The sequence below is a fragment of the Alexandromys fortis genome, unplaced genomic scaffold, assembly GCF_014885135.2.
Source record: "Alexandromys fortis isolate MF-2015 unplaced genomic scaffold, M_Fortis_MF-2015_v1.1 scaffold_75, whole genome shotgun sequence".
Taxonomy (NCBI): domain Eukaryota; kingdom Metazoa; phylum Chordata; class Mammalia; order Rodentia; family Cricetidae; genus Alexandromys; species Alexandromys fortis.
In genome coordinates, this window is record NW_026067956.1 from 5,796,074 (window position 1) to 5,808,173 (window position 12,100).

The window sequence follows — 12,100 nt, forward strand, 5'->3', positions numbered from 1 at the left end:
ACACACACACACACACACAAAAAAAAAAAAAAAAAAAAAAAAAAAAAAAAAAAAAAAAGGAAATGAAATTTAGACAGTAGGCAACATGGATGAAGAAACTTAATGACATCATGGCACGTGAAATACAAAGAGATAGACACAAATGTACAAACTCCCTGAGGCTCCTTATGTTGTCACATCTGTCACGACAGAAGATAGAATGTCGCTACCAAGGAGTTAGAGTTGGATGGCTCTGGAGGTGGGGTTTGTTAGCGGGGCTCTGGAGGTGGGGTTTGTTAGCGGGGCTCTGGAGGTGGGGTTTGTTAGGAGGGCTCTAGAGGTGGGGTTTGTTAGGAGGGCTCTGGAGGTGGGGTTTGTTAGGAGGGCTCTAGAGATGGGGTTTGTTAGGAGGGCTCTGGAGGTGGGGTTTGTTAGTGGGGCTCTGGAGGTGGGGTTTGTTAGCGGGGCTCTGGAGGTGGGTGACATCAGCGGTACAATAAATATGAACAGGATCAGTGTCACTTAACTGCTGCTTAAAAACGATAAATGCGGTACCAAACTTTCCAAATGCAGGGCTTTTACATCTCACTAGTCAACATGTAATTGCACAACCAAATTATTTCTGAAAAATTACGTATTTTAGATAGGGAAAATGAAAACCCGAATACAGCAGCCAATGCCTGAGTTGGCTGCAATAAGAATACTGTTCCTTGGGACAGGTTCCCAGAACTCACAGGCATAGATAGAGTAGTTAACTTTAAAAGTGCTTACTCTCTCCAAAGAATGCATTTCCTTAATCGGGGAGCTGTTGGTGGTCATGTGATTTCAATTGTCTTTCATAGTACTGAAAAGGTGATTGATCATCTTCCAGTGATAGGGCTCTTTAGGACACAGACGCATCCTAAGAGTTAGACTCGGCAATATTTTCTCAGACAACATACTTACTATCTAAATAGAGGCCCCACCACATATACTTTGATTCTTTCCTTTGTTCACAGAAATCTGGATCTGAAGAACTCTGGGATTTCACCAGCAGGGGAAGAAACGACAGGTGGCCACGTAGCCCGTATGTCTTGCAGTTTCCCGTGTAGCAGAGGCCTCTGGGTTTGCAGTCAAAGGGGCCTGCAGGTATATGGTGGGTGGGAACATATTGAGAATCTGCTTGAGGTGGAACACAGCAATGACAGCAGCCTGAGAAGGGGCTGTGTGTCATTCCTGTGATTATGTGTTTATTTACTATGTGTCCCCTAAAGGTCTCTCAAGCCTGAGGAGACCTCTCACCCCAGTCACCGAAGCCAGGAAGACAATCTGACAAAGGTTGAACCAAAAAGACAAAGTAAATAAAGTGGAGAGATTCCCACCTCTCAAAGCTTCCTAATCAGGGGCAGTACCTCTCTCTTACTAGCGTGGTTTTTAAGAAATACGTTATAGAACATGGCAGGGAGGAGGCTAGAAGTTAACCAAATCTGCCTCTTCGGGATGACACATTCTTGTCTCTCAGGAGTTGACTCACCAAGTGTGTGGTCATCAGTGGAGGCCGGGCTTGGCCTGGATGCTGATACTCTCCAGTACACTCAGCTTTCTGCTCCATCACCCAGACTAAGCCCCCAGTTTTACTAATTTCTACACTTCAAATAGTTTGTGCAACAAAAAAATGGTTTCACTTGTTGGAATTTACCATATATTTCTCTCAGAAACAGGAGGCGGTGGGGAAGGCAGCAGTTTATTGCTGGAGTCTTTTTTTTTTCCTCGCATGAAGAGCCCAGAGTCTGATCCCCAGCACCATACAAACATAAACCTAGCCTGCCTGGAACCTTAACACTCTTGAGGTCAAAGCAGAAAGATCAGAAGTTCAATGTCATCCTTGGCTATACAAAGAGTTTGAAGCCAGCCTGGGCTACATTGAAACCCTGTCAAAGAAAAGAAAAAAAAAAAACCAACAAACTATGTGATGAACAGGTCCTCAGGCCAGGTCCCAATATCTAGTACATGTATGTAAAAATGTAATATGCTAAAGCAGAAGAAAGAAAATTTGGCAAATACACACAGAGTCCTGCAAACCTCACAGCCTGGGCAGAATTTTGTTGTTCTAACTTGAAATGCCAGCAATCAAGGAGTGACAAACAGTTCTGTTCCCTTTGACCACAGCCGTGACTCCAAGGGTGGCCAAGGGTACTCAGAGGAGCAGAGCTGACGTCATGTTTGCACACAACTGCAGTTCAGAAGGTTCTGATGCTGTGGGGGCACAGAGACTTGAAGCTCTAAGTGAGCATAGCTTGCTTGGTTTTTGCCCACAGGAGGGATTTCTTAAGCCTTCTTCTCTGGTCTGGAGTAGAATCCAAGCTGAAGAGTAAGAAAGTGTTGAGACTGTAGCTCAGCAGCAGAATGTTCTGTCTAGCATCCAGGAGACTCCAGGCTTGATACCCACCATTACACACACACACACGCACACACATGCACACACACACACACTCACACAATTTGGGAACTGGGTAAGGAGAAATTGCAGAAAACACACATTATGGGAAGAAATTCTAGATCCAGCTGTGATGCTGTGTACACCTACAAGCCCAGTCTTCAAGAGGTTGAGGCAGGAGGATTGTGAGTTTAAGGTCAACCTAGACTATATAGCAAAATCTTATTTTAAAAAGGAGAGTTTGGGGGGGGATGAGCTCACAAACGGCTATGAGTAGTTAAGACACATGACCTACCATCGTCCTTTTGTGCCTTTGTGTCCCTTCATTGTGACCCACACTGTGAATCAGTGGCCCTGTATGCCATGCCCCTGTCCACACAGAGTGTATAGTAAGGTTTTGGGAACCTCCAAGCCATTGCAACACCGTTAACTTCTCCAGAGGCATGGGGTTCATTATGCCCAAATCTGAGAACACCGCCACCACCAGGAACAGCTGGATTTCCTCTTCCTTTACACCCCCACGTGTGGTTCTTCTGTGCCATCATCTGAGGTGAGCATCTATGGACAAGGTTATACGAGAAGTAGCAACTGAATCCACCACTAACCTCCTGTATGGTCACTGGGTGGTACAATGACCAACTGGACAAACCTCTGGCCCAGGGCAGGAAGACTGTCTTGTTCTGTCCCTCAGTACTTATCCCATCTGTCAAAGCTGAGAACAAACTCAGGTTCATGGTACTGGTCCCCATACTGACCAAGTGCATGCTTCAGTGAGAAACAGGCATTCTCCTTTGGCTCTCTAACAATAGCTGCCCACATAAGTGCCTGTTTCTGAAACCACCCATCCAGGCAGCTGGGCCGCATCCAAAGAGCATATTTGGAAAGTCCTAGTACACCTTGTGAAGGCCTCACCAAGCACACAGACCAGCCTTCCTCAGAAGAAGGGTCATTCCAGAACCATTTAGAGGCCCACACTCCAAAGGACATAGGATAAGGCTCAAAGGGAGGTGGCTCAAGGAAGGGCAAGGAAGACACACACACCTCACAGCTCCCCAAGTCAAGAGGCAGAGGGCATTCTCAAAGCAGTGGGCAGTTTCCATCCTGCTTGTAAAGAAGGGCCAGTGAGCTATCTACTAAAATTCCACCCCCAACAAATGATGGATAAACAGCATTTGGTCTCCCCTGAAGGGGAGCACGGAGCACTGAAGGATGCTGCGAGTACTTTGAGAGTCTGGTGATTGATGAATAGTGAAACCCTTATTGTGGACATTTCTGGAACCTTCTTTGGCAATCTTGATCTCTAGTATGAATTCCTCCTTTTACAAAGCAGGTTCCAAGAGACCCAGCCAAGAGCAAGGATCAGGCCCAAGACTTGCAGGCTTCTCTTGGCTCCTGATATTTTATGGCCCTATTTCAATAATTTGAGGTCTTTTAAACACATCTCAGTTACGACCTTGTTTAGTTATTTGAACCCTTCAAAGTTCCCTGGCCACCTTCCCAGCGCTCTGAAGCAGAACACCAATAGATTTCGTTAGAAAGAAGAGTGGAAGCAGGTAGCCAGAGGTGGCGCTGACCTAGGGCTCTGCCTCTTGTCGCTTCTGTCTTTCCCGTCCCCATGTCACTGCCCCTGAATTCATTTCTTTCTTACCAGACATGCAAAGCCAAACAGTCACTCCACTGTCATGAAAGGCAGGTGTCTAACTAGAAAACCAAGTCATCGTTCAACATCATCTGCCATTGTCAAGACTTCCCAAGACTTGAAGTCATCCTGCAGAGCTCAGAATGAAAGCAAAGAACCAACCAGGAATGGAGGATCCAGGTTTGGATGTCTCCTCTTCAAAAAAGACAGCCAGTGGGATATACTGAGATACAGAGATGACCACAGGTTGCTCAACTACTTATGTGCCCCAGGAGAGAATGCTAATGGGGATGAAAGATAAGAAAGACTCCAGACTGGTCTTCACAGTGATGGACCACTATCATCTTCTGTGTCCCTAAAGTCCTTGGGGTGGAGCTTTAATCTTCAGTGCCTCAGAATGTGGCTGTTTAGAGCAGGGCCTTTGAAGAGGTCCCTGAGGTAAAAAGAGGGCATTAGGGTAGGCTCTAATCCATTAGAACTGTGTGCTTCTAAGAAATCAGGGTACAGACGGCACAAGCTGAAGGACCGTCCTGTGAGGTCATGGGGGAGAGGGCAGCCAATGAGAGATGCCTCAGAAGAGACCACCTGAGACCTTCAGTCCTCAGAGCTGGGAGCCCAGCTAGCACATGCAGACTTTTAGGCTCCTGGCCTGGTTGCTTGCTTTAGTGGCCCAAGCTGACCAGTAGGCCTAAATCCCACCCATTGCTCGCCTTTCTCTTCTTTCCCATTCTGTGTCCCTTGGATCCTGTACTGACTTCCCTTTATCCTGTTCCTTCTCTCATTCTTCTACTCTTTGGAACCCTTCCCCCACCTCCTCCCTTCTGTCCCTTTCTTTCTTCCTTCTGAAGAGCTCCTCTCTCTACCTTCCCAGACAGACGGAGCCTTGGGAAGGCGAGGACACTTGTACCTACACCCCCAGCTGCAGTGAGAGGCAGGCCTGGTCCCTGAAGCTCACAAAGAACATCTGGTTTGTAGGGGTTGGCACAGCCTGTCATTTGTGTGCCTCTCTGGGCCCCTTCAGCTGCTTACTCAGCATTTCTGAGCTTGTTTTTCAAACACATTTTTAGATGGTAATAAAAATTCTTGTGCCATTTCCCGGAGATGCAATTAAGTGTTTGCCTACCTGACACAGCCCTGGGTACACTAGTGATCTCAGCACTCAGGAGGTGGAGGCAAGAGGATCACAAGTTCAAGGTTATCCTCTACTATAGAGCAAATTTGAGACGGGTCCAGGCTACGTAAGATCCTGTCTCAAAATACAAGCAAAACCGGGATAATGTTTTATAAGCATCTTATGCACATTTTATAAGCATCTTAACCAACTTTTTTAAATTTAGCATTTTATGATAGGGAATAATGAAAATGATAACTAACCAATAAATAAGCAGAAACGTTGACTTTGAACAGCATACATAAAAGGGTTGACCGTTTATTTTCCTTTTCCTGTCCCCTCCCTATTTTTTTTTTTTTTTTTCGAGACAGGATTTCTCTGTAGCTTTTGGTTCCTGTGCTGGAACTAGCTCTTCTAGACCAGGCTGGCCTCGAACTCACAGAGATCCGCCTGCCTCTGCCTCCTGAGAGCTGGGATTAAAGGCGTGCGCCACCACTGCCCGGCCTCCCTCCCTAATTTTTTTTCCTAACTGAGCTTTTGGCTTCACTCTCACCACATCTCACAAATCTAACAATGTGCATTTGAGACAGCATCAAGGAACATTTTTAAAAATGACAATGTGAATAACACACTGCTTTAAAAAAAAGTCAGAGAAAGCAGTAGGTCACAGTGGGGCATACGCCCTGACAGCCAATAGAGTGCCCATGTCTTTGGAAGCACAATTAAACTCAAAAAAAAAAATTAAAAACAACAAAAGATGTCTTTAATTATGAGGATAAGAATGTAAAATTAGGCTCTGCAGCCAATTAGGCTCTGGAGAAGTTAGTATGTAGTGTGGGTAACCAGTCAGTACGATAATGAGCCAAATGCTCTGGCATTTTACTCCTAAGAACATTCTCTGTGAAATGAAGTGAATTCTCTCCCGTGCTCTACATCCAACACATTAAAGTGCGACACAAGAATTCTGATTTTTTTTTTCAATGCAGCAGGCTACCTGATGCCTGAGCTTTTTCTTCTGCAAAGCCTGTGAACTTCTGGGGAACAAAATTACTGTCCTGAATAGATAGAAACAGCGCTCTTTATTAGTTTAAATACTTGAGGAATGGACAGCCTTGAAAATAAGAAAACAAACATCTGTTTTATTTATTATTTTATTATTTTAATTGCATATATATACATGCAATTAAAAATAATAAATATATACATTCTGATTAATTTTTTGGTCACCTTGTCACAGGCTGGTCATCAGGGAAGAGAAAACCTCAAGCGAGATAAAGGCCGAAATAAGGTTGGCTTACGCAAGTTTGGGGGGGCATTTTCTTGACTAATGACTGATGTGGGAGGTCTGGCCCTCTTTAGGCAGTAACATTCTTGGGAGGGCGCTTGTATGAAAGAGCAAGCTGAGAGAGCCTTGTCTGCAGCTCCCCCATGGCCTCTGTTTCAGTTCCTGCCTTGCGCTCCTGCTGTGACCATCCTCCACGGTGACTGTAAGCTGTAAGGGAAACTGAACTCTTCCTCCCCAGGTTGCTTCCGCCATACTGTTTCTCACAGCAATAGAAAGCCAACTGGGACAAGTGTCCCTAATCCAAACATCTGAGACCTGAATGGTCCAAAATCCAAAGCTTTCCGATTCAGTGGCACAGTAACCCAAAAGGACAACTACTCGCTGACACTCCCCAACTGAAAACTTTTTCCCACCATCGGATTTGCAGTAAACCTACGAAGCCAGGCCCTGGGCTTCAGAGTGTCTGATATTCAGTGATGTCCTGTGTGGGGGAATGACTCAAATGAGCTCATCCACATGCACATGAGAGCCACCTGTGTCCCCTCACCTCACTGTCTTCTCAGTGTGAACTGTTCCCTGAGAGTCCTAAAACTGAAAGAACCCCACTTCTCTGACTTCATACAGGAAAAACCAATGACCGCGGGGAAACAATGTCAGCATTTAATTGCAAACAAACTTGGTTGGTATTTTGTTGTTGCTGTTTTTTTTTTTTTTTAATAAAACCATTATACTGTGTGTCTGTGCACAGGAGTGCACGTGCCGGAAGAGCCCAGAGGAGGGCGCTCTGGGGGTGGAGTCACAGGTGGTTGTGATGACTGGGTACTGGCTTAGGTGCAAAGCACCAAACCCCAGCTCTTTGTAAGACGGTTTAACCTCTGAGCCATCTGTCCGGCCCCAGAAACCTTATTTTAAACTTTAGAAAGAACCAACAGACTTTCTCACGTGTTCATCACACTGTAATCTAAGCTAATTTCAAAAGCAGAGTTAAGGTTATGCTTTAGCGGGTGACAGCCTAGAAACCTAATCTAACCATGGGACAAGACGCTATTTGCATACAGTGAGTGAACACAGATACACGTGCCAAAGAAAACCTCACAGGGTGGGCTCATCCTGAGGCCCACAGAGGCCAAAGGGGCCCAGTCCCCAGAGCCCCATGGTTTCCCAGCAACGCAGGCGGGCCGCCGCTAGACGCCACTCCCGCTGCCATGACAACCTCCAAGGCGACAGGCTTTGTGCTTTTCTGTTCGGCCCTGGCGCCTCGCACCTGCTGTGCCCGCCGAAACTTTTCAAACCTCCACAGCAGGGTCTGCAGAGCCGCCAAGTCCCACTACTGTCCTCCTCGCTTCAGGAAATAAAATGTAACACAGGATTTCGGCTGCACGCTGCGGAAGGAGGTGGCAGCCGGCAGGGAACACCGCTTACCTTGCTCAGAATTTCTTCAAGTTAGCAGGGCGTCCTCGGAACCACCGCGCGCAGAGCCGTGAGTCGGAAAAGTCACCAGCAGATGGGCACAAACTTCCCTGGAGCGCGCCGCCCACTGGCCACGCGCCCTTCTCCTCTGCGCCACCAAGGCGGGGACCCTCTTGGTCCCTCAGTCCCGAGCGCTTCATCCGAGAGGCTGCGGCAACGGTGGCTGGAGTTCAGATGGGCTACGAAAGGCGAAGTGGTGCGGCTCCCTGAAGCTCATCCAGGTTTGGGTCCAGTGTCTCGTCTTCTAGGAACCGGCCCAGAGTGAGGCGGCCGCCAGCTGCGGGGACTTAAGTGGAGTTGTCCCAAGGGCTTTTCTTCCGCGTGGCCTCCTTGCCTTGCTGTTGAATATTCATAAGAAGGTGTGGTCGCTGCCCGACTCTTTGGGAGTCCTCCAGGGTCTCACTTGCAGCTGGAACGAACTGGGGAAGATTAGCGTCTGAAGGAACCGCTAAGAGAAGGATGGGGAAGACACTATTGTTGATAGCAAACTCGGGTTCCCAGCTTCTCCTCTCACCAGGGTGCTCACACCCTACCCTCTGCCCTACCAATGCCTGGGACTGAGACAAGGAAATTTCAAGTCTCGATTAAACCCCTTGGTATTAGATGTAAACTGAGGATTACCTACAATCTAATGATGAACTTCTCATGCAGAAAACAAAGAGTTACACAAGCTGAACTCGGTGATAGCATGAACTCAATTGACTCGTCATGATGGATTAGTCTCCGTCTAAAAATAGATGCAGCCATTTCCATTCAAACCTGGATTTCTGATGCACAGTCAAGCTGCTGTTTCTAATGGCCTTTCATCAGGGGTGGTGGTGGTGTGGACGGTGGTGGATCGTTAAGAGAAATGGCGAGTTCTGAGGTCCTTCCCAGGTACCCAGGGCAGTGACTGAAGGCATTTATAGGCTCTGGTACCAAGGTTTTCCAAGTCAGACTGTAGTAGTTACTTTTCTATTGATGTGATAAAAAAAAGAAAAGAAAACACTTTGAACAAGGCAACTTATAAATAAGTGTATTTGGGCTTATGGTTCCAGATGGCAAGAGCAGGAAGCCCAGGGCTCTGAAGCAGAGAGAACAAACTGGGAAAGGCTCCAGTTTTTGACACGTCAGTGATGTAGTTCCTCCAACAAGGCCTTACCTCCTAAACCTCCCAAACAGCACTTCAACTGGGGACCAAGAGTTTAAATGCTCTACACCAGTGATTCTCAACCTTCCTAACACTGTGACCCTTTAATACAGTTCCTCATGCTGTGGTGACCTCCAACCATAAAATCTTTTCATTGCTACTTCATAACTATAATTTTGCTATTGTTATGAATCGTAATGTCAATATCTGATATGCAACCCCCAAAGGGATTGTGACCCACATGTTGAGAATCACTGCCATAGACTATGATGACATCTCTTTTGAACCCCCATATAGACTAAGCGATCTTCCGGGTGTTTTCCCCTCACCGTGAAACACCCACCATAGGAACTGTCACTAGTTTCCATCATGGAATCAATCCAGCTGGGCCACTTCAGATTTGTAGGCTGTGACCGCAGAAAGGCCAGCTGAGGCACCCAGCTGTCACTCGCTCTGCATGCTTTATTGTTGTCTTAGCCACTGTTGAGTCACTTATGGGTCCAAAAGGAGCTCCTGGAGGTAGACCGCCTTTCCTGCGATGCATAGCATGCTACCTGTGGAATCAAGATTTCCAGGACCCCTCCCTGCCCCCAAAGCTTTGGTGTTTCTTTCGGTCTTGGCCTCCTTCAAAGAACCTGCTGGCCTGGACAGCATAGCTGGTAATCTTCATTTTCAACTTCACTGGATCTAGAATCACCTAGGAGACATACCTCTGAGTGTGCCTGTGAGGGTGTTTCTAGGGGGGCTGACTGAATGTGGGTAGTATCATCCCATAGTCTGGGGTCCTGGACTGAATAAAAGCAAGAAGGGAGGCTGAGCCCCCGCATTGATCACTGCCTCCTGTCTTTGCACACAGTGTGACCAGCCGGCTGGCCTCACGCTCTGCTGTCACAGTGAATGCCTTGTCCCCCATGACGGGCTATACCCCCAGGAACTTAGGAAAGAAATCCTTCCCTCTTTAAGTTGCTTTGGCCAAATATTTTGTCAGGACAATGAGAAGGTGACTCGCCCAGGCAGCAAGTGCTTCTGAAGCAAATGCAAAGGGCCCCGCTGCTGTCAGTATGATAAGAAGGGTATCGTGGGAGATCCTTTCCTTGAGCAAAGATAGAAAGAAACGACCCTGGCCCCTGCTCCTGGGTCTATGTATGGCCTCAGCAATGAATGGCAGAATGTTGAGCCTGAGAGCTTCCGGCCTCTCTGCCCACAGTCCCATGATTGTGAGCAAGAGTCACACCTGATGGCTGAGACCTAGCTGCCCTTTGGGCATTTCTTTCTTTCTCCTTGGTAAACTGCTTTTCAGAGGCCCCGTCCTGTCCTTGAACAGGCACCTCCTGGAGGCCACGTGCTCACAGAGCAGCCAAACCCTTGGCCCACTTTCCCAATACAAGAACAAAGACCCTCACGTCCCTATATCAGACACTGTCCTCACACCAAACACTGTTGGCTTCCTGTGCCTAGAAACAGGTCTTTCTGAATGTGGAGCCAATCAGAGAAGCCACCAAAATTTGCCAGGCAAACTCTGAAGGCGGTTCTCAGAGCAGTCCTTAAAAGCCACAATAGTAGCTGGATGCCCATATTCTGGGGAACAGGAAAAATGAAAAAGCCAGGTAACAAAAGGAAGGGCAAAAGCCAGTTTAGAATTGCCTGGAGCAAGGGTTGGGTTTAAATCTTTGCAGACCTAAAAACAGACCTGTTTAAAGCTCTCCTTCAGTTGCCAGAGTGATAGACGCAGCCTTCTCTAAATTGGATGTCACCCTGTGGTTCAAGAGAAGAGAGATTACTTAAAGTGTACGGTCCCCTTTCGATCTCTGTGAGTTCCAGGATAGTCAAAGCTACACAGAGAAACAGAAAAACAAAACAAAGTTTAAATTCCCTTTGTGTGTGTAACACATGTGTGCCACAATGCGAGTGTGGCGGTCAGAGGACAACCTCCAGGAGCTGGTTCTCTTCATCCACCATGTGAATCCCAGGCATCAGTCTTGGAGGCAAGCATCCTTACCCATAGAGCCATCTTGCCAAGCCAAAGTGTATGATTTTTGTACCACACATACTAGAATTCACCTTTACTTTTAATTTTTGGAAATGCTAGTTGCCATTTAAGCAAATATGTTTATTTGTTTAAGATCACAACTTGACCCAGAAAGACTGTCAAGTGGCAAATACAGACAGGAAAATCCAATAGCCAAAGAGACAAAAGCAGGCAGGTGAGGGAACTAAGCCGCCGGGGGAATGAGATGGAGTGGATGAGTGAGCATTCACACATATTCCATGAGAAATCATCTAATCATGCAATCTTTGGTTGTGTGAATGAGAAGGACCCCGTAGGCTCTTATATTTGAACGCTTGGTCCCAGTTGGCAGAACTATTTGGGAAGGGTTAGGAGATGTGGCCTTGCTGGAGGAGGTGAAAAATACATTAGAATGAAGCTGATGTGGAATGTCCTTCTGTAGATGTGTTGCTTTTATTGGTTAATGAATGAAGCTATTTTGGCCTATGGCAGGGCAAAATATAGCTAGGCTAGAAGAGACATAGAGAAAGACTAGGCAGAGTCAAAGAGATGCCATGTAGCTGCCAAAGGAGAAAGATGCAGGAGCCTTACCTCAGTAAGCCACAGATTAATATAAAAGGGTTAATTTAAGATATAAGAGTTAATAAGAAGCATGGGCTAACAAACCAAACAGTGTTGTAATTAATATATTTAATGTGTGATTATTCAGGTCTGGGCAGCCGGGAAACAAAGAGCAGTCTCCATTTACATAAAGCTTTTTATTTGCAAGGTTTTTTTGTCGTTTGTTGTTTCGTTTTTGTTTCGCAAGACAGTGTTTCTCTGTGTAACAGTCCTGGCTTTGCAAGTTTTTAATTATAAAGTTGATAACATTTTTTAAGATTGAAAAAATGAGATGTATAATAACTTGTAAGAATACTTTATTGCTATGTTGCTCATGCAGTTCTGGGGTGGTCATCACATATAGTAGTACTACATTTATCTTGACTTCCTGGGCCTTGCATCTTCCTTTTCCATTTGGACCACAGTCTTCATGAAAGGCAGACAGAATATTCTGCTCTTTATT

At 46.4% G+C, this 12,100-nt stretch overlaps 1 protein-coding gene across 2 annotated transcripts in view; it reads right to left on the minus strand.

The window, feature by feature from the left end:
* Positions 1-9,727, minus strand: part of Spata13 (spermatogenesis associated 13) — a 269,620-nt gene extending 259,893 nt beyond the window's left edge. For both annotated transcript variants that reach the window (XM_050152208.1, XM_050152207.1), the window contains exon 1: positions 7,853-9,727. The gene's annotated coding sequence lies outside the window, so the exon portion shown is untranslated. The remainder of the gene's footprint in view (positions 1-7,852) is intronic.
* Positions 9,728-12,100: the final 2,373 nt, after the last annotated feature.